The sequence below is a fragment of the Acinonyx jubatus genome, chromosome B3 (assembly GCF_027475565.1).
Source record: "Acinonyx jubatus isolate Ajub_Pintada_27869175 chromosome B3, VMU_Ajub_asm_v1.0, whole genome shotgun sequence".
NCBI classification, from domain to species: Eukaryota; Metazoa; Chordata; class Mammalia; order Carnivora; family Felidae; genus Acinonyx; species Acinonyx jubatus.
In genome coordinates this window covers 49,341,068-49,365,045 of record NC_069386.1, presented here as the reverse complement: position 1 = coordinate 49,365,045, position 23,978 = coordinate 49,341,068, and the positions used below count along the sequence as shown (strand labels likewise).

Here is a 23,978-nt window from a genome sequence, read left to right as displayed (position 1 = left end):
GAAATAAGCAGTTAAAATTTTTATGTATGTGTATATACAGACGTGCATGTACACACACAGTGTAGGATTTAATCCTACATATGTGAGCTGATAATAAACATACTGCTTTGTAACCTGTTATGTTTTACTTTACAATGTAGAATGAACATCTTTTCATGCATATGTGTGAAACTTTCCATTCGAAAAACAGACTGGGAAAAGGGGTCAAAATACAAAATCTAGTGAGATGCTGGTAACAAGGAAGCTACCTAAAAAAAAAAAAAATTCACCAGATGATTAAAAGTAAACTGAAGGTCAAAGATACGTCAGAAAATGCTAACAGAAAGAAAACAGGGACCAGATTTTAATATCAGACCAAAAAAAAAAAAATCAAGGCCTAAAGCACACAGGATAAGGATGACTGCGTGAATGTCTTTGCTTCCAATGCATCATCACAAACTTGTTTCTTATTCTTCTTAACTCTTCTCTAAGCCTTTCCAACTCCTCTATTCCTCTTATCATTTCTTCAGGGTCCAAATGCCTTATGGGAGTGTCCTCTTCAAAGCCATGACCAGGTTGGGTTAGCCCTCCTTTGACATTTCCTTTTTCTTCCTGGCTTACACCTTCTTGGGAAGGTTGGGGACTTTCTTCTGCCTCCTCTGGTACATCTTCTGAAGGGTGGTCTGCCTAAGCTGTTGGCAAACATGGGTTTCCTTCATTTTCTTCAAGAATTTTACATGTTGAGTATCTTTCTGTTATCTATTTTAAATAAATTAATCCTGCAGAGATCCAGGAGATTTTCCTCTTTCTTCTCCCATTGAATTTGTGTCATGCCCAAAAGACCACGAGTCCTGAAAGGATGTGGGCACTTTTCTCCTTCTCCATCAATACAGAGCTCAAGAATGTATTGTTTTAATCTGTGATCTAAAACACGTTTAATGAAATTACAATAGGCCTTACTTTTCTCTTTTCTTCTAAGAACTTTACTTCATAACAACTTCTCAAAAGTATCTTGGCTTCCACATATCAAAATAATGGCTTATAATGCTATCCCATGGTTCTCAATATTCGTAACCATCTAATAGATTTTATAGTAAATATGTATTAAACTCTTCAACATATTTCTCCTCTATTCACCCTCCTAATGCTGTATATTTCACATCTTTATTAAAATAGTTCTCATTTATATTTACTATAATATGAACATAGTTTTTGCCACAAAGCCAAGTGAATCCTTCTATTAAATTTACTTACTTGAACATCTTTCATTTTACCTAGAGTTATCAATCACCTTGTTCATTTATTGACTTAAATTTCCATGCCTCAATCATTTCTTCCCTACATGCACCATCATATCTATTAGACAACTATCAATATTACTGGTCCTGGGCTCATTGCTGTGCATCTCTGTTTGATCACTCTTCTTAGGATTTCTATTGGCAACCATCCTGGGAATTCCCTTTATTTTTCTCATATACTGCCTGGATTCTATCTATTTTTGGAATCACTTTTTTTACCTTTTGGGGGAAGGGGGAGGAGAGGGAGCATATTCATATTTGAAAATGTTTTTGTCTGTAGGAACTTTTTTTTTCAAGTTTTTGGATTGATTTTTTGTTGACAACTTTCTTTGTTCTCTAAGGAATTTTTTAAACTTGAGAGTGGACGTCTAGGATTGGTCTTTAAGTTTCTTATCTTTTCCTTGGCTTTTTCTTCCTGTTCTGACTTATGAGAATTTTTCTAACCTACATTTCTCAACACTTTAATTGAATAGTTGTGTTTAAGCTATCATATTTTAATGTACAAGAGTTCTTTCTGATAGTTATTTTTATAGCATTTTATAACATTTTATTATGCCATATAGTTGCTTATCTCTCTAAAGAAATTATGTTTGCAGTTGAAGTTATACTTTCTGCCTTTTCTGTATATTGACTATGGATCATTTGTGCTCCTCTTTTGGTTTGTTTGTGTTCCTCTTTTGGTTTATTCGTGTCTGTTTTTCTATTAACTGTTTGTTCTTTATTGCCTCCTAATCATTTTATATTGGCTTATATGTAAGAATGAGGCACTGGAAGATGACTGTAAGCTTTGTTTACTTGGGTGGGGTTTGATAATTGCTGGGTTACAATACAGGGTATTATGGTGGCAAGGCTGAATTTTCACTGGTGTGTGTGTGTGTCTGAAAAGTGTTGCAAATGTCACTTTGTGGGAGTCTTCTTTCTAAGTCTATTTACTTTGCCAAGAGAAAGGTTCTAGCTCTGAGAAACATATGCCTGCTTTTGTGGCTCTAGGAGTAGACTGAGCAGGGGAGTCTGATAGTTCAGTAGTTCATATATAGGATTTTATATAAGTTTCCTGTTTTTATCTCATTCCTATAATTTACCAGGAGTTTCTGGATCCATACGTCTCAAATTTAATGTCTCATGAAGATAAATCTTGAATCTCATTCCTGCGGCAGAGACAGCTTGACTGTGCATAGTGGTGAACAGGACCTAGGGATCCAAATACTGTATTTGGATGGGCAATTATTCTCTTGTTTTCAGCTCCTTTCTTTTGGCCTATGTTGCTTGCCCACCCCTGTTGCTTTACAGTTTGGAATCTGTGCAGTGTTCTTCAGGGTAAGTTTAGTTTCTTTGCTTTCTTTCATGTTGCTGCTTTCATTCTGAAGGTTTTATGTGTTTTAATCTTTTATTGTCACTTTTAGTGAATTGACAAAAGGCAGAAGAGATCCATGTTTTTGGCCAATTCGTTTTTAAACACAAGTTCAGTGTTGTATTATAAAGCCCTCATGTGATTAAGAAAGAGCTTTAAATCAAACAACACCTTCTACAAATGACAAAAGACACATATACCAGTTTGTTGAGAAAATCTAGAGGCAGGAAAACCATACTGATTGTTGAAGAAATCATGAGAATCTGAACTATGGCAGTGATAAGATTGGGTGGAAGGGTGTGAATGTGAAAAGGAAATTAGGAGATGATTCAACCTGATTCGGTGACTAGTTGAATTTGGGCGTGAAAGGAATAAAAGGAATAGAAAGTTGAGGATTATTTCAAGGCTTTTGACTTTCATGACTGGATGAAATCCATTACCATCTTTTATGCAAAGAGAATGCAGGAGTAAGATTAGCAGAAAAATAGATTAGTTCTGTTTTTAAACTTCTTGAATTTGAGATGCCTGGGACTCACCGAAGTAGAGATGATCACCAGGTAAATACTTTGTTCTTTAGCACATGCCGCAGTCATTGCATTTGAGTCATCCTTCATAGTGTAGTTGTAGTGAGCTATAATAATTCTATTTGTTGGTATAGCAGTATTTTCAGTTCCCTTGACTCAGCAGTTATAAGTAATGTAGTGAATCCATTTCAGAAGCATTTGCCTTTCATTTGAAATGAGAAAGAATTATAAGACCTCTGAGATTCATGTTTATAGAACTAGGAGATGATATATTGAGAGCAGGATCTGAAGCCTAGAATTTAGATTTGTCAGAGTGGATAATTTCCTTTCCTATAAAAATGAATTATTATTGGTCCTCAAATCATTTGGAACTGAATAAATGTTAAAACAAGAACTTGAAATACCTCCAACGACCACCTAAACTCTTCTAACCCTTGAAAAATACATTAAGTAAAAATATTTTCAGGTTTTCTGCTGAAGTGTTTGAGATTTGAAAGTTCATACAGAATGGCATGTAATGAGCTTTCTTAGAATAAAAGTAGCATGTAAGCATCATGTCACACGCATTTTTTTCTCTTCCTTAGTTTTAGCAGAAAAATCATCCTTTATCCTTACAAATAAAGTTAATCCTTTCTGTTTTATGTGATATGTCCTCATATTTTCTTACCCAACAAATTTCATTCTCCAGTCATTCTTTTCTTCCATTCATCCTGTGAAAAGACATTTTATAGATAACTACCATATGACTCTGGGTTAGGCTGGCCAGAATGTTCAATCAGCCTGTGTGCTATTGGTTAGCAACCCAGTTGGGAACTTCCCTGATTTAATCTGAAACTGGCCCCTGTATTCAGGGCAGGGAGAGACTGAAGAAAGAGGCAAGCAACTCCAGATTGGTAGGTGGGAGTTTGAATAAACAAAAGGAACTTACATAGGAGGTTTGTCTTGTGTGGTAGCAAGACAAATGGATTCCCACATCCACCCTCAAATCTTAAAAGTTTAGAAAGAGGCCCTAAAAACTGTGCTCAGTCATGTATACAATACAGGTATTTTCAACACCACATCACCATCTGAAGGCTATGTCCTTGGAGTGGCCTCAGGGAGTGGGAAAGGGAAGTGGAACCCACATTCTAAGGACAGGGAAGAGTGTTAGGAGCCTCTGCGTGCCGTGGTCCAGCTCACAGGTCAGGCAGCATTCATGGTTTTTTGATAACGTGCTTGCCACTGCTGACAGTGGCAGTCAGGCAAGATAAAAAAAAAAAAAAAAGATTAAAAAAAATTACTTTCCTTGCTTTTTTTTCTCATTTAGTGTATAATGAAAGATAATTTTAGAATGATGTTGCATTCCTGGAAGAATAAATTCTCTAAGGTAGGTTCACAGGTTAGTGTGCAGTAGACATCAACTAGCTATGTTGAAATAAAATCTGTATTTTTTGAAAAAAGTCAGAAAGTTAACAAATATCTTACTAACAAGACTATTTTTATTGGTATGAAAATTGTGACTAATATTTTTGACAGTTTCCTTTTTTAAGTACTTCTAATATCACAATTAAATGCCTAAGCCATTGTTGGATTTTTAGTTTTGTAATATACCAGTAATTGAACAGAATAAAGCTGAAACTAAGGACTACCTAGTACAAGGGTAGGGGAAGGCTTTAACAAAAAAGAACTTGTATTTAAATGATAGTCATTCAAATATCAATATAAACATTTCTAAACCAGTTTAACTTGGTTTCTGACATACTTGCCATACTTACATGTATTGCTTGATACACATAAGTATGTGCCAGGCATGGAGTTAGAATGTAGAGTTGGTCATAAAGATGGTCACCTGGTTCCCATTTCTGAAGGAGCTCACAATCTGCAGAGAGGCAGTAAAATAAGGCAGTCTTTAAAATTTATGGTGTTACTCCAACTTTGGAAACAGGCTGAGAATTGAAGCAGAATTGGCTTTCATTGGCATTGCTTGCCTACAGAATGAGAACCCAACTATTAAAGGGTATTAGAGTGATATACAACACTTAAGGGAAGTAGTCTTCTCTCAAGCTTTTATATTAAATAGCCTTATTCCCAGTACTTTGGGATGGTTTTGCTGTCCACTTTTAAGGAAACATGAGAATAGATTAGATCATAAAGTCTTCTTTATTTTCATTCTAGGATTACATAAAAAGCAAAACATTGTTCGTAATGAAACTTCCCATTAGAAGATGTGAGTTGAGTCTTGAGAAGATTGAAGTTTTAGTCCTTTATACTAAGTTACTGAAAACTGCTATAAGTAAAAGAAACATGGTTTCTGTAACTCTGTGTGTGTGTGTGTGTGTGTGTGTGTGTGTATGTGTATGATCCCACACATTGTAAGACAGTAGAATAAACTTCAGAGATGATTTTTCAAGCATCTTTGGTTTTTGGTTCTGTAACAAATTTTTGATGATAATGGTTTGACAATAGTTTTTCTGTTATTTCTACAAAAATGTGTTTTAGTAAATCCTTTAATTTAAAATCTCAAACGATGTAGGTCAAGAAAAAGTTATCTAGTATTAACAGTCATAGTACTGTAGTAGATTTGATATCAGGTCTCAAATTAAACCAAATTTCTTCCTTCCCCCCTTAGAATATAGATTTACCTTCAAAGCTAGGTAAAAATTATTGATGATTAAAAAAAAGCGGCTTGCCTTTCACTTAGTTGCAACTTGTTTTCTCTCCATTTCTATTTTGACTAAAAACTAGGGTTAGTAGATTGAAGAGGTAAAAATACGGTCAGCTGGATTTCTTTTCCTAGTTTGACTTAGTGATTACAGAAGAATGAGTCTGCTATGGGGAATATTACAGACTTAAGTAACTCTGTAGATAGAGACACTCCTCAGCAAATTCAGAAGAAGCAGCATTCCATGTGGATCCTGGGGTGGTTTGCTTTTATATATTCGGCTGGGAGGAATTCGGATACCTGGCCTGAGTCAGAACCTGGAATATGGGTGCAAGCCTCCAGTTCTTTACCTGGAGTGCGATTACTCTCCTCTCCATGTGTTTATGGGGATACCCCAGACACCTTTTCTATCTTCTGTACCTCTGTATTGACAGACAGATGTTTCTTAGGATTAAAAATGTTTTCCATGTGTGGCTGTCTCAGCCTCCAGCTAATGATTTACAAAACTGAAAGTTAAGAATCTCAACTTCTCTGCCAGCAATGACAAAACTTTTACAAACTATATTTTCTAAGAGAAATAATTTTGTATTTAATCTTCACTCAGCATAATCCATACCTCATGAGCTCTGTGTGCACAGGCACTCCTTGATAAGAGGTAGATTCATGAAATAATGTGGATTGTAAGTTGCAGGGATGGAGATGGAGATACTTTGGGTGAATATTCCTTCCCCCCCTGCCATATCTGTTAAGACAGAATGTGACAACTATTCCCTATCAAAGTCACTCTGCTTTGTGGCTATCCCTTCTTCCTTAGGCATTAGCAATCAAGAAGAGGTCTGATATAAACATCAGTTCTAAGTGTGGTTGCAGGTCTTCTGTTTAAAGTAGAAGTATTAGTAGATAATTATGAATCTTGGAAATTGTGCGAGAGGCAAATAGTACTTTGCAAAAATTCCATACCAGGAGGAGTAGAAAAAAAATGTTATTATTCTATTTGTTAGGTCGAATGAGACCTGAATGCAAAATTAACTTCTGTGTTCTCAGTGTGTATCCTGGGAAGTGAAATTGCTGTCGTATTTTGAAGACTAGGAGGGAAGATTTTACAAGAATAAAATAATGCAGTTTGTGGTAATTGGTTTCAAAATGATTAAAAGGGCTTTAACTTGATAGAAAAATATAATTGAATATTATTTGAACATTATAGCTCTAGCCATATGACATCTTTTGTGAAAATTAATGATTATTAGTTTTCTGGACCATTAAGCAGAGCCTGGAGCAAAGATCAAAGTTGTTTTGTTGTGAATTTTCTTGCTCATGAACTTTGGTGCCTTAATATAATTACCCCCTTTTTAGTGATTCCTTGAAGAGAATTTATTAGCTTCATGAATGACTTTCAGTAGAGATTACCAAACAAACGGGCAGGGATGGAAAGCTGATGACTTAGTTCTTCCTCCTGCAATTTCATATTAAACAGTTGCTTTCTGAAAGCTCACACCCTATTGCATGTTTTTAATATATAATGCTTACTTACAGGGATATCACTAGGTTAAATGCATCAAAAAGTTCTGCCCAAGCCAGTTGATGATGAATCTTTTTCTTCACGCTGATAGAGCAGGGTGTGATGCACACTGCAAAATTTGAGGGAGTGAATTCTACCTTCCCCTCTCTCCCTGAATTTATTTCAGATTTGCTGTGTTGGTAAATTAAACATAATTATTTCATTCCTGACTTGACACTTGGAAAAGCATCCTTCTGTTTATATATGATGAGGTAGATATTAGAAACCAAAGGTTCCCACATACCTTAACAGTTTCCCATTGTACCAAGGGTTCCATAAGCATCAAATCTGTTGAACATAGAAGAGTTGTGTGACCTTGCTAGGAAATGGCATTAACTTATTATTTTCTTGGAAAAAATAACACCTAAACTCAGTGGTTTTCATATGCTTTTTTAAGAGAACTGTTTTTGGAAACAAAATCTTTAGAACCTAGTTATAAAGCAGATAAAGTCAGTATTGCTGTTCTTCAATCAGAGGCAGTGGGTGCAGAGTCCTACCTGCCAAGCCCTTCCTTGCCCAGTGAAGCCTCTGTCGGAACTCCAGCGCTTTTCAGAACACAGTTTGAAGCCCACTAGGCAACATGATTCTCTAAAAGCCTTTTGTTCTGAGATCCTATGATCCCAACAAGCAATTATATTTGCATGTTATTTGCTCTATAGTCTGCTTTACCCCATGGGTAATGGATGGGATATCATCAAAGTATGGTAAGATTTGGTAAATGGAAAAACCAAAGAATATTTGAGGGAACATAGGGCCAGTCATGGAAGGCAGAGAGGAATGTTTGCTGGTAAACAGGGAGACGTGAAAAGAGCTACTGCTCCTCTTTGAAGGTTATTTCACTCTCTAGTCACCATTCCTTCATTCCCTAGGGACAATTACTATAAAAAATCTTATGTACTCTTCCAGTATATGTTAAAGTTTTCTTATCCCTTAATATAATAAAATGATGCCATATTAGATAATTCTGTCATCCTTAGCAGGGGCCATGCTAGTCTTGTCTGTATCGTTCCAATTTTAGTATATGTGCTGACAAAGCGAGCGCCCCATACTAGATGATTCTGCAACTTTTTAAACTCCATGGTATGTTCTTAAAACAACTCGCATTGATGCCAATTAATCTAATTAATTCATTTTAATGTATTTCACCATATAAACATATCAAAATTCTCTATTAATAGGGAATATTATGTAATATTTTTTCCTATTACAAATAATGCTGTAGTAAACATCTTTTATTGTTTTTAATTTTTTTCTCGACGTTTATTTATTTTTGGGACAGAGAGAGACAGAGCATGAATGGGGGAGGGGCAGAGAGAGAGGGAGACACAGAATCGGAAACAGGCTCCAGGCTCTGAGCCATCAGCCCAGAGCCTGACGCGGGGCTCGAACTCACGGACCGCGAGATCCTGACCTGGCTGAAGTCGGACGCCCAACCGACTGCGCCACCCAGGCGCCCCAGTAAACATCTTTTAATATGCAATCTGCTACCTAAGTGTAAGAGTTTGTTCATGTCACATACCTAAAAGATTTGTTGGGCAATAGGGTGAGCAAATTTCAACCTTCCTAAAAACTGCGATTTCATTTTCAAAAGTGGTCGTATAAATTTTTAACCCAGTACTTCTTGAAAGTTTCAGTCCATAACAACATGACAGTCTGAGATATTTCATTTTCTTTTCCATTCCACTGGTTGTGAAGTGATATATCAGTGCTTAATATTAACTTGAACAATGCTCATAGTTGAAGAGTTTGAGCACCTTTTCCTATGTTAATTTCCTGTTAGGAAATGCATTTCAACATGCAGTTTTTCTACTGGGTTGTTTTTCTTCAAATTCTTCAATGGAGGCCAAGCTAATCCTCTGTTGTATGTTGGAAATGTATTTTCCTGTTCTGTTGTTTACTTCCAATGTGATACATGTATTTTCCTATTCTTGATAATTTATGCTTTCTGTGTCTTATGACAATATATAAATAGAATAATATAACACACCACACACATATATATGTATATATGTATGTATATATGTATATGTGTGTATATGTACATATATGTGTGCATATATATATTTGTGTGTATATATATATTTTTTTCAGTTTGTTTACATTTAGGTTTGGATGCACTATATTTAAATTTTTAAGAAATAACTACCTGATTTCCAATGTGATCATAGCATTTTACATTCTTAGGGTAGCAGGTTTGAGTTGCTTCACATACTTACCGACACTTGTTATTGTCAGTCTTTAATTTCAACCATTTTGCAGTATATGTCATAGTATCTAATTGTGGTTTTAAATTTTATTTCCCCAATTTACTAATGATGACAAGCATCTTTATTGTACTTTTTGACTGTTAATGCATTTTTTGTGTGTGAAGTATCTGTTCAGATATTTGGTCCAACTTTAAATTGGGTTTCTACTTAATATTTTAGTAACAATTTTATAAATACAGTATACTTTTATAATGATACGTGTACATATGTATATACATAAGTGCATGTCTATGTATAAATGAAATTCATATTGTAATGTTTTTTTAAAAATTTTTAATGTTTATTTCTGAGACAGAGACAGAGCGTGAGTGGGGGAGGGGCAGAGAGAGAGGGAGACACAGAATCAGAAGCAGGCTCCGGGCTCTGAGCTGTCAGCACAGAGCCTGACGCAGGGCTTGAAACCACAAACCGTGAGATCATGACCTAGCCGAAGTAGGTTGCTAAACCAACTGAGCCACCCAGGCGCCCCTCACATTTTAGTGTTTTTGCTCAGTTTGTGCCGTTTCTTTTCATTTTTTATGGTGTCTTTTGAACAGCAGAATTTTTAAGTTTTGATTAAATACAATTCATTTTTTAACAGATTTTTTAAACTGCTTAATTAAAAAAATGATAGGTTAACAGGTTATTGAAAGATACTATAGAGATCAAATGTACCCTTCACTCAGTTTCCCCCAATAGTTATATGTTACATAATCAGAGTACAATATAAAAACCAAGAATTTGACACTGGTACAATGTGGGTACGTATCTGTCATTATATCACATGTGTAGATTGTATAACTGTCACTGCAATCCAAATACAGAACTATTCCATCCTGCTCTGTGCTATCCCTTTGTACTCTCTCTGACCTCTCCCTTCCCTGTTTAACCATGCATAGCACCCTTAGTAACCACTAACCTGTTAACAGTATAATTTTACATGCATGTAATCATATAATATCTTTCATCTGGATACCTTTTTTCTTTTCAATTAATACACTTAAGATCTAAGTTGCTGTGGATATTAGCATATTTTTATTGCTGATTAGTATTCCTTGATAGGGGGGTATCACAGTTTAACTTTTTGCCTCTTGAGGGACATTTTTATTGTTTCCAGTTTGGGGCTATCAAAATTAAGATGTTAAGAACAGTCATTTGTAAGTTTTTGTGTGGATGTTTCATTTTTTTTTTTTTTTTGTTAGGATAAATGCCTGAGAGCAACATTGCTGGCTGTATTGTAGAGGTACATTTAATTCTATAAGAAATGATCTAACTACTTGAGAGTTACTGTATTTTATATTCCTACTACAATGTATCAGAGACCTGGCTTTATTGCATCCTTTCTACATTTTGGTATTGTCAATGTTTTTACGTAACTGTTCTAATAGGTGCATGGACATATTTTATCATGCCTCCAATTTGCATTTCCTGAATATTTAGTGCTACTAACCATCTTTTGATGCACTTGTTTGTCATTCATATGTCCTCCTTAGTGAAATGTCTGTACATCTTTTGCCCATTTTCTAATTGTGTATGTATGGTGGCGGTTTGCTGTTGAGATTTTAGAGTTCTTTAGAAATCGCAGGAAGTAATTCTTTGTTGAGTATATAGTTTGCAAATATTTTCCTCCAATTTATAGCTTTTCCTTACATCCCTTTCACAGGGGCTTTCCAAGAGCAAAATTTTTAAGGTCAAATTATTGACTTTTCTTTTTTGCTGTCATGATTAAAAACTCTTCTCCAAGCTGTGTGTCTTAAAGACGTTGTCCTGAGTTAAGATTTTTTAATCTTATGCTTTATATTTAAATGCATGGTTAATTTTGAGATAATTTTTGCATAAAATGTGAGGTTTAGGTTGAGAATGGTGTTTTTGCTCGTAAATACCCAGTTACTCGAGGATCTGTTGTTGAAAAGTCTATCCTCTGGTAAGTTGCTTTTGCATCCTTGTGGGAAAAAAAAAGAGTTGTGTGGATCTTTAACTGGGTTCTCTATTTTGTTGCATTGATCCATATTTCATTCTATCTACTGATACCACACAGTCTTAACTGTAAAATAAGTCTTGAAAAAATATATATATAATTGGAGACAGTTGGCATTTTGGTGTCTCAAGGCTTCCAATTCATGGTATACCTTTGCATGTATTAATATTTTGATTACTCTCATCACTGTAGGGTGGGGATTTAAGTTTCTGACAATAACTGGATTTGTTTACTTTCCCTTTCAGTAACATCAGCTTTTGCCCCACATGCTTTGAAGCTCTGCATTTTCTTAATATTTTTTAGATTGTTGTATCTTCCTGGTGGTGGATTTACTTTTATATTCTTATACAGTGTGTGTCTGTTAGTGTTTTGTTTTGTTTTGTTTTTGCTCTGAAGTCTATGTTGTCAGATGTTAGTTTGTCTACTACTGTATTCTTTTGGTCGTTTGTATAGTATATCTTTTTCCATTCATTTACTTTTAGCCTGCCTCTATCATTATATTTGAATTGAATTCCTAAGCCTGTAGTTAGGTCATGGTGTTTTTTATCCATTCTATTAAGTTTTTTATTTGATAAATTTATTTTTTTAGTTTATGTACTTTGAGAGACAGTGCACACAAATGGGGGAGGGGCAGTGAGAGAAGGAGAGAACAAGAATCCTAAGTAGTCTCTGTGCTGTCAGTGCAGAGGCCAACACAGGGATCAATCCCACAAACTGTGAGATTGTGACCTGAGCTGAAATCAAGTCAGATGCTTAACCAACTGAGCAACCTAGGTGCCCTGTCTATTTGATAAATTTAGATCATTTACATTTAATACAATTATTATTTTTTTTAATGTTTATTTGTTTATTTTTGAGAGAGCATGCTGTGCACAAGCAGGGGAGGGGTAGAGAGAGAGAGACAGATGACCCAAAGTGGGCTCTGTGCTGACAGCAAGAGAGCCTGATGTGGGGCTTGAACTCATGAACTGTGAGATCATGACCTCAGCCATAGTCATACACTCAACTGACTGAACCACCCAGGTACCCCTGATGCAATTATTGATAAGGCTTAAATGTGCCACTTTATTCTTTGTCTTCTGTTTGTTTTCTTTGGTTTCATTCTCTAACTTTTCTGCATTTCTATAGGTTACTTGTAAATATTAAATTTTTGAGTGTATTTCTTTGTATAGCTTTTTTAGTGGCTGCTCTAGGTATTGAATTATGTTTAAGTTTTTTATTGCTTGCTTAAAACATTGCCACAAACACAAATTTTTATCTTAAAATTCTGAAAGTGAAAGGTCTGTTATAGGTTTGCTGGAATAAAGTTAAGATATCAGTACAGCTATATTCCTTTCTGGAGGCTTAGGAAAGAATCTGTTTCAATTACTTTTCCAGCTTTTAGATGTACTTATACATTTTTTTAGCTCATAAAGGTTTAGCTCTATTTTCAAAACCAGCGACTCCGTATTGAGCTTTATAATACTGAATCACTCTGACCTCACTCTTCTACCTACCTCTTCCATATTAAGGGTCTTTCTGATTACATTGCATCCACCAGATAACTCTTCATAATATTTCAATATTATGGTCAGTTGATTAGCAAACTTAATTCTACTACAACTTTAATTTCCCTTTTCCATGTTAAGTAATAAATTAAGTTTCCAAGAACTATAACATGGCTGTCTCTGGGGGCCATTAATTTGCCTAATACACATTATATACATATACAATTGATCAAGTTGGTTGCTGTATACATTTTACCAATTGAAGTGCAGAAACCTTATCTAACACTATTTCCCTTTATTCTCTCACATTTAAAGTAAAATTGTCTTAAATATTTCCTCTGAATACAACCAAATCAGATAGTGTTAAAATTTTTATTTCATCCATCAAACATAATGCAGAAAACTCAAGAGGAAAAGGAAAGCATATTACATACACCCACAGTTTTGCGCTTATCCTTCATTTTCCTTTCTGGATGTTTCAAGATTTCTTCTTTTGTCATTTCCTTTCTGTTGAGAAATATATTTTAGCCATTCGTTTAAAGTGAGTTGGCTTGTTATAAAGTCTCATATTTTTCCTTCACCTGAGAATGTCTTGATTTCCACTGAATTCCTAAAGATATATTTGCCCTGAATATGGAATCTTGGGTTGATCATTTTCTTCTCTCAATGTTTGAAAAGTGTTCTACCATCTCTTTCTGCCCCTATGGTTTCTGCTAAGAAATCCTTTCTCATTCAAACTGTTTATTCCCTATGGATCATGTACCACTGCTCTGAGTGCCTTTAACATTTTTTCTTTGCTCTTGGCTTTCAGGAGTTCGTGATGTGTCTTGACATGAATTTTTCATTTTGTCCTGTTTATGGTTTGCTCAGCTTATTCTGCAGATTTGTGTTTTAATTTTTGCCAAACTTGGAGAAAGTTTTAGTCATCTTTTTTATTGAATACATTTTCAGCTCTGCTACAGTCTGAAAGTTGGTGTCCTCTCAAAATTAAAATGTTGAAGCTCTAAGTCCTAATGTGATTATATTTGAAAGTGGGGCCTTTGAGAGTTAATTAGGTTTTGATGTGGTACTGAGGATATGGCCCAATGGTGGGATCAGTGTTCTTATCAGAATAGGAAGAAAGGTCACACCTCACTCTGTCATGTGAAGATACAGTAAGAAGGTGGACCTCTGCAAGCCAGGAAAAGAGCCCTTATCAAGAATAAAATTTTATAGCACCTTGATCCTGGGCTTTCCACTCTCCAGAACTCTGAGAAGTAAATGTTTCTTGCTTAAGCTACTCACTCTGTGGTATTTTGTTATAGCAGTTTGAGTAGACTCAGAATTCTATTCCTCTTTCTGTTGTTTTCTGGAACTCCAATGAGATGAATATTATCTTTAAATATATTTTTTCCAGAATTATGTATGTCCCTAAAACTTTTCTCAGGCTCTGTAGTTCAGACTGTATAATTTCTACTGTTTTATATTCAAGTTCATTAATTTTTCTCTCAAGTGGATGTTGAGTCTATCCACTTAGTAATATTTCAGTTGCTGTATTTTTTATTTCTAAAATTTCCATTTTTTTATATATTTGATTTCTTTGAGACTATCTACTCCTTCAGTAAAACTTGCTATTGATTGGTTCCAGACATATTTATAATTGTTGAAACATTTCTTATTAGCTGCTTTAAAATTTTTGTCAGATATTTCTAACATCTTTGTTATCACATTGGCATCTGTTGTTTTTATTCATTCAGTTAGAGGTACCTTGCATGACAAGTGATTTTAATATGGACATTTGGGTGTTATGTTGTATGACTTTGGGTCTTACTTAAATCTTGTATTTTGTCTGACAGTGCTCCAATTTTTGAGAACTAGACTCCTTTCTTCTAGGTGGAGATGAGGTTTTCTACTTCATTTACATAGATACTGAGGAGGGGGAATTTTTTGTTCCTGCTGTGGGCATGACTGGGTGTTGAGTCTTCCCACTGGGTTTCTGCTGATACCACCCTAACTTAGATGGGAACAGGTGTCTAATTGCTGCTTCCTATGTAGACACCACTGACATCGAGTGGGTGACTTTATTATGGCGGAGCAGTGATGAAAGTCCTGACTTTCCACTAGACCCCTTCTAATACCACTCCATTGAGGAGGGAAGGGGTGCCTCATGACTACTTATGTAGGGGAGAAGTTGAGTCTGTTGTTGGTGTGATTTCCAACTCTCTAATTTGGCCTTCTCTGAAAGCACTTCAGCCAATATGGGGGACTGGAGTACCTCTTTACAGCCTGGCAAGTGTAGATGTCTAAGCACTCCTTTTGACCTTCACTGACAGTGGAAATGGGGGCCACAGATTTTCTGTGTGTGTGGTGTTTGGCTAGAGTGGGTTAATTATTGTCAAAAGGTCTGTCTTGCTGGCCTGTCCCTATCTTGGTTTCCCTGTTAGAGTAGGCTTTCCTTTAAGCCTTTCATGTCTGCACCATTGATATCCTTGGGTTGTCGTGTTTGGAAGCAAACAGAACATCCATCACTGTATTCTACTTTGAGGCCACAGTCACTGGCCAGTATGTCTTCTACCCAAACTTCAGAGCTTTGTATGTGTTTATTTGATATAATATGTCCTAAGATTTTAGTTGTATTTAGTGGGAATAATAGGGAAAGTAAGTCTATCCATTTTTTTTCTGGAAGCAAAAGTCTGATAGATTTTTATATTGTTAAAGCACTATTTTATTTTGGGGATAAACCCAATTTGGGTAAATGTGTACACCCATGCTGGATCAAATGCAAAAGTTTTTTTTAGGATTTTTCTTATGAGCTCTCCTATATGATACTGTTACATAATCTTATTTTGTACTATCCTTTTCTGATTTTAATAGCAAGCTTATACTAGCTTTGGAAAATGTACATGTCTTCCTGTTTACATCCTATGTGTTCACTTTACTTCTCTAGTCAAATTTATATATAATTGGTATTATTCTCTTTCATACAGACTTGATAAAACTTTAAAAAATCATCTGGCATTCTTTTGCAGGGCTATTTTCCTACTGATTAAAGTTCTTTAGGAATAGTTTTAGTTTTATATATTTTTGTATAAATGTTAGTAATATCTTTTAGAAATTTTATACTTTATTAATGCTTTTAGAAAATTACCTTCAGGTTTTAGCATTAATTTACTTGCAGATGTTTATAGCATACTTTTAAATTTTTAAAATTTTCCACTGAATCTTCAGTTAATATCCTTTTTACATAATGATATTTTTCATATATACATTCCCTCTTTTTAACCAGTCTTGCTAAAGAATTGTACTTTGATTTAATGCTTTAAAGAAGTGTTCTTCTTTCCTAACTTTTTTGAGTATACTTCATAATTTTACATCAGTTTCAGGTGTACAACATAGTGATTGAACAACTCTCTATGCTATGCTCAGCACAAGAATAGCTACCATCTGTCACCACACAATGCTATGAAAACATCATTGAATATATTCCCTATGCCATACGTTTTATTCCCATAACTTATGCTTTCCATGACTGGAATCCTGTGTCAGCTACCCTCCTTCATTCATATTCCCCATCCCCTGACCATTCTCCCTTCTGGCAACCATCAGTTTGCTCTCTGTATTTATAGGTCTGATTCTGCTTTCTGTTCATTTGTGTGTGTGTGTGTGTGTGTGTGTGTGTGTGTGTGTGTGTGTGTGTGTGTGTTTTAGATTCTACATAAGATGAAATCATATTTCTCTTTCTTAGGCTAATTTATTTCACTTAGACCCTCTAGGTCCATCTTTGTTGTCACAAATGACAATGTCTCATCCTATTTTATGGCTGAGTAATATTCCTGTGTGTGTGTGTGTGTGTGTGTGTGTGTGTGTGTGTGTGTGTGAATATCTTTGTCCATTCATGTGTCTATGGGCACTTCAGTTGTCTATATTATTCTAAATAATACTGCAGTAAACATAAGGATGCATATATCTTTTCATTTTCTTGTGGTAAACACCTAGAGGTAGAATTACTAACTCATATGGTACTTTAAATTTTTTGAGGAATTTCTGTACTGTTTTCCCCAGCAGCTGTACCAGTTTACATTCCCACCAATAGTACTCAAGGGTTCCTTTTTTTTCACATCCTCACCAACACTTGTTATCTCTTGTCTCTTTGATTCTGGCATAAAATACACACATACATCAATGGAACAGAATAGAGAGCTCAGAAGTAAACCCATGCCTACATGGTCAATCTATGGCTAAGGAAGCAAGAATATATCATTGGAAAAAGACAATCTCTTCAAAAAATGGTATTGGGAAAACTGGACAGCTGCATGAAAAATAATGAACCTGAACCACTTTCTCACACCATACAAAAAAAGAAAAAAAAATTCAAAATGGATTAAAAACCTAAACGTGAGGCCCGAAACCATAAAACTCCTAGAAGAGAACACAGGCAGTAATTTCTTTGACATTAGCCATAGTAGCATTTTTTTTTTAGATCTGTGTCTTAAGACCAGGGAAACCAAAGCAAATATAAATTAATGGGACTACATCAAAATAAAAAGCTTTTGCACAGCAAAGGAAACCATCAGCAAAACACAAACATAGCCTACTAAATGGGGAGAAGATATTTGCAAGTTATATGTCTGCTAAGGGTTAATATCCAAAAAATATAAAGAACTTCTATAATTAGGGGTGTCTGAGTGGCTCAGTTGGTTAAGCATCCAACTTCGGCTCAGGTCATGATCTCATGGTTTGTGAGTTTGAACTTTGTGTTGGGCTCTCTACTGTCAGCACAAGCTTGCTTGGATCCTCTGTGTCCCCCTCTCTCTTGTACTTCCCCTGCTTGATTGCTCACTCACTTCCTCAAAAATAAATATTAAAAAAAATCTTAAATTCAACTCCAAAAAAAAGTCCAATTAAAAAATGGGCAGAGGACCTGAAAGACATTTCTTCAAAGCAAGGTATACAGATGGCCAACAACACATGAAAAGATGCTCAGCATCACTAATGATCAAGGAAATGCAAGTCAAAGCCACAATGAGATAGCATTTCACACTTGTCATATTTTTCAGAAACAATTTTACAAAATTAATTTGCATCTTTATTATCCTGATTTTTATTCTATGATTCTTGTTTGTACCTTCTTGAATTTTTATCTTGTCTATTTTAATTTTTAAATTATATTTAAAACATTTAAGGCTGTGAACTTCCTTTTAAAACAGATTTATCTCAGAAGTTAATATTCATCTACATGTATGTGTAGATGTATGTTTAATATTAGTTTAGGTATAAATATTTCATAATTTCCACTGTTTCTGTTTTTCCTACCCATATCATATTAGGGAATGTTTATGTCTCCATAGTTTTTTGTTGCTGGTAGTGGTGGTTTTAAATTGCCAACCCGCTGTTGATTTCTTATTTAATTGCTCTTGATGATACCACTTTTATAGAATATATTGAGGTTTCTTTTGTGGCCAGATGCATTATCAGTCTTTAATAGTATTTAATGTGAAAAGAGAAAACATATTGCAGTTTGATGTGAATTCTGAACCCACACTTGGTATTGGCCTGAGGTATCTTTAATGATGAGTAAACTTTTTCCATTTATGTTTTTAGGTAGATGGAAAATTTCCTCATTGTTTCTCCATTCTCCTAGTGTTTATCTCATACATTTACATTCTAAGTGTTTACATTGTGTTAACTCACTCTTTTATTCAGGTAGCTCTAAAAATTTTAGCTTTGGGGCATCTGGGTGGCTCAGTCAGTTAAGCATCTGACTTTGGCTCAGGTCTTGATCTCATGGTTGGTGGCTTCATGGCTTCAAGTGTCACATCAGGCTCTGTGCTGACAGTGCAGAGCCTGGAGCCTGCTTCAAGTTCTGTGTCTCCCCCTCTCTCTTCCCTGTCCCTGTTTGTGCTCTCTAAAAACTTAATATTAAAAATATTTTTAAATTATAAAAAAAAAAGTTTTAGCTTTATTTGTGCACAGATTATGCAGTGTGGGTTTACCATAGTTCTATAGTTCTGTGAGAAATGGTGATATTTATCTTTATTTTCAAGTATTCTATCCATAGTCCCTAGCACAGTGCCTAGCACGTAGGGGCCACTGGATCAATATTTGCTGAATAAATAAATTGTTCCAGTGCTCCTGAGAGCAATTTTGGCCTTGACTTCATTCACCATTAGTTTTGAGTTGCTACTTCATATGTGGTGATTGGGAGATTATGTTTGTTTTTGTTTTAAGCTTAGACAGGTTTTAAAGTTTTGTAAATAATATTTTGAGTAAGTTGACACATAGTGTTACATTATTTTCAGGTATACAACATATTAAAATTACTTATAGTTGTGGTACCTGGCTGGTGTAGTTGGTGAAATATGTGACTCTTGATCTCAGGGTCATGAGTTCAAGCCCCATGTTGGGTGTAGAGATGACTTTAAAAAATTGTTACATAGCATCTGTGCATGTGTGTAGAATTGTGGTATAGGTGGGCCAGAGAGCAGACTCTTTCTCATATCATCTTATTCTGCCTTATTGTCCAGAGGACTGGCCTAGATTTTTAAAGAACCAAATAAAATTCTGATCATGTCACATGTCAGTGTCTTGCTTGAAAACAATCTGTGACTGTACATTACAATTTGAGTATAATTTAAATTGCTTAATGGAATATATCAAGATTTTTATGCAATAAATCCTATCCATCTATGCTTTATTTCTTATAATTCTTTACTTTCACACTCCCACGTTTCAGTTCCTAATGCCCCACAGTCCTTAAAGCTTCAAAGGCACTGCAAAACTTTTTCCCTCTAAGAATGCCTTCATTCAGCTGACAAACACCATTCTAAATTATTATCCCCATGGATTGTTTACAAGCCCAATGTCCTCTCTGGCTGCAGAGTTAGATCTTTTCTTCATGCTCCCATATCAACATGTTCATATCTTTCATATATCCTTAACATAGTATGTTCTTGTTGTGACTCAGGTTTTTCAGGTCATGCCCCCTGCCGCCAGCCCCTAACTGAACAAAAAAAGCGTATGAGATATGAATGTGAATCTCTCACTCAGCACCCCTTCCATTATATCCAGAATTGCACCTGAAATGAGAGCCAGAACAAAGGATTTCCTCTGCTCTGGCAAGATCTAATGAATATTGATAGCCTCACAAGACAGTTGCCAAGATTCAAGAAAAGAGCAGATAAAGTGCTCTGCAGAATATCTAGCACATAGTAAGTACTCTGTAAAGGTTAATGACAACTCAGCAAGCCCCTAATTACAATATAGGTTTTTCTCTGAACGGTTCAGCTCCCATCTCATGGCTTTCAGGCATACTATACATGTTTTAAAAGTCATGTATTTTGATATGCTGGCAAATAATGCAAGCCTGTTTCCAAAGTGAATAGTGAACAATATTATCACTAGTGGGGGATTTACATTATCCTTGAAGGCTCTGAGGGCAAAGAAGGACGTTGGAACAAAGAGTTTAGGAAAATTGCTAAGCTAGCTAGGCCTCCAGAACTCAGATTCTTGACACATTTTGAAATCTCTTACATTCAAATTTTCTTCAAAAAGTGTCATATAACAAGGATAAAATACCAAGAGAGAAAACACGATTTTTACTTTTATTCTAAATTGTGAAATAATTATAAATATCTCAAATTTAGGTGGTAGATATTAATATTTCTGGTGATAATTGGTGAGTAAATATTTCTTGTTAAACTGAAAATAAATTACACATAGAGAAACAAAATCATAGAATTTAGAGCTAGAAGCTTTAGCTACATACTGGGCAAATCCCCTTATTTCATCTACATAGGAAGGGAAAGTGAATGCTCAGGAGGTCGTATGTTGACTTAAGTCACATTTAAATTCCCTTCTCAGGGATGTTCACATGAGAAACGGTGGTGGGTTTAGTAGTCAGGAGGCACACTTAAATTATGGATTTTCCTATAAGCTTAAGATTTATATTTTTTTAGGTTCCTATGCAGCGTGGTTGAACACAAGAGCGATATTCACCTAGTAAATATTTTATAAGTTTAAAATTTCTTAAAATAACTAGTTCATGGAATATTGAGACATTAAAAACTGTACAGTCACTGGAACTTCACCGATATCCTATTTATAGAGGAGTTTTCATTATAAAGTAGATGGGTGCATTGTGGCCTTATGTTAACATCATTAAGTCACTAAAGTACAAAATGACCTTGTTGTGGCAATGATGAGACTTTGAGACAAGGAGCATTGGGAACACCCTTATAAGGAGCATCCAGCATGTAATTACAGAATTTGTTACATTTTTTGTATGTTTTTGTAATTACAGAGGTTTGATCAGACTAAGCAAAAACAACTACATGTGTAACAAAAGACAACTGGCAGGGAACAAAGCTATTCTTAGTGAGAGTGTATGGGTATACTGATAAAAATACATAACATGTATAATTAATATTTACTTATATATGATGTATATTATACCTGTATTATACATGTATATATGTATATACACCATAAACATTTCCTATATTTTTATATAGTATTTTAAATGTGTTTATTTTAATGGTCTCAAATTACTGAATCAAGGTCAGAGAACATTATTTCCAACCCATATTTCTGTACTTGATCATGTATGTTTTTCCAGTTTGTAAATAATAAAAGAATACAGATCTTTACACATTAATTTTTTCTTTATGACTTAAAGTTACATTAGTTGGCTAGGACTGAATTAACAAAGTACCATAAACCGAGTGACTTAGGACGACAGAAATCTGTTGTCTCACAGCCCTGGAAGCTGGATGTCTGAGATCAAGGTACGCTGAGACGGCAATGCTCCCTGTGAAAATGCTAGTCAAGGGTGTGTCCAGCCTCTCTCCCAGTGTCTGTTCGATAGTTCCTTGGCTTGTAGCAGCAGAGCTGTGATCTTCAGATGGCATTTGTCTTGTGTGTGCACCTGTCTCCAAATGTTTTTTTGTTTTCAATTTTTTTAAATGTTTGTTTATTTTTGAGAGAGACAGAATGTGAGAGGGGGAGGGGCAGAGAGAAAGGGAGACACAGAATCTGAAGCAGGCTCCAGGCTCTGAGCCATCAGCACAGAGCCAGCCGGGTGCGAGGCTCGAACCCACAAACCGTGAGATCATGACCTGAGCCGAAGTCGGACACTGAAGTGACTGAGCCACCCAGGTGCCCCCAAATGTACCCTTCTTATAAAGACCCCAGTCATATTGGATTGGGAACAACCCTACTCCAGTATGATGACTTTATCTTAACTAATGATAGCTGTAACAATTGTATTTCCAAAGAAGTCTACATTCTGAGGTACTGTGGGTTAGGACCTTAACATGAATTTGGGGGTGGGGGCATAATCCATAACAAAAATAATTTCTTGAGCATCAACTTAAAAAAAAGTTCTCTTCAAAACAGAGTCTACTGTTAGACATCACTAAAATTTTTCTAAAAATTCTATTAGTTTTCACTATCATCAACCATGCATCACTATTAGATTAATGACCATCAGCCGTCTTTGGTATTATTTTTAATACCATTAAAATATTCTGATATTTAGTAATTTTATAATCTGAAGCATAGTTTTAATAAGTTTATCATTGTTCACGCATTCTACTTTGTGAATCATCCAGTCACATTCTTGACCAATTTGGGGGGATATTAGGCTCAAATTTTTAGAGACCTGTAAGAGTTCTTTGTATTCTGAACATACTAACATGTGTTTTTAGTAAATACATTTCATTTTCTTTTTGGTTTTATTTTTTTTAATGTTTATTTTGAGAGAGAGCATGCAAGCACTAGCAGGGAGGGGCAGAGACAGGTGGAGAGAATACCAAGCAGGCTCCACACTCAGCATAGAGCCCCATGTGGGGTTTGAGCTCATGAACCATGAGATCATGACTGGAGCCAAAATCAAGATCCAGTCAGATGCTTAACTGACCAAGCCACCCAGGAACCCCTTTTTTGTTTTTATATACAAAAATACTAAATAGGCATAACAAAGCCTCTAACTGTAAATGTATCTTCTCATTCCTAGGGTTAGTTAATATTCTTTTCCAGTTTTACTTATTTACTTATTTAATACATCTGTAACTTCATGGGCTATGTGTAAGATAAGGATATAAATAAATAATACAGATATTTGACCTATGTTCTAAGTGTCATTTATTGACCAGTATGTCTCTTTGCCTTTGATAACAATCCATCCTTCGTTATTTGTTGAACTCTTAGGTACAAGGGTTTGTTACTTAGCTAATTTTGTTGAACTTCTTCATCTATTTTGCCAGGACAATAATGCTTTAATTAGCATAGATCTTTAATATTCTTACAGATTTTCCTCTTAATTCTCCTTTTAAAAAGTCTTATGTATTTTGACTTATTAATCCAGTTATACTTGAAATACTTTTTTTTTTGGGGGGGGAGAGGGTGCACACACATGTGTGCCAATGAGTGGGGTGAGAGGCAGAGGGAAATAGAGAATTTTAAGCAGGCTCCACGCTCCCTGAGTCAAAATCAAGAGTCAGACACTTAACCGAGTCACTTAGGCACCCCCGTACTCGAAATATTAATTCTATAACAACTTGCTGTTAGGATTTTAACTATAATATCTTATAAATCTGTTATAAAAGAATTTATCTTTTCTCTATCCAGGAAGATGAAATAAATTCTATTTGGAGTTTTAGGTACTTCCATAATGTATTGTAGTTTTTTTAAGGTTGTTCGCTCATTGCTCAGCAAACATTTATTGGTGTCTACTATACTTCAGAAAATAGTAGAAACTAGAAACAGAAGGTTAAAAATAGATAAAATCAAGGAACTTGTATCTAGTAGAATTGCTGATAAGGAAACTGACAAAAGATAAGGGTTAGCCAGGAGGAGTGCAGCGTACAGTGCTCATTCATACAGCCATGGATCCTTGATATGTTACAATTTTCCAAGAGAGAGTGTTAAGCTTTAAGTGA

General features: G+C 35.2%; 1 protein-coding gene, 1 non-coding gene and 1 pseudogene across 6 annotated transcripts in view; 1 reads left to right on the top strand and 2 right to left on the bottom strand.

Annotated features, from left to right (window-relative positions):
• UNC13C (unc-13 homolog C) overlaps positions 1–23,978 on the top strand; it is a 599,100-nt gene that overhangs the window by 122,312 nt on the left and 452,810 nt on the right. The gene's annotated exons all lie outside the window — the stretch shown is intronic.
• Positions 73–3,242, bottom strand: LOC106989123 (transcription elongation factor A protein-like 8; annotated as a pseudogene).
• LOC113602158 (U6 spliceosomal RNA) lies at positions 8,288–8,393 on the bottom strand. Its single transcript, XR_003423519.1, has one exon. It is a non-coding gene; the product is annotated as a U6 spliceosomal RNA (small nuclear RNA).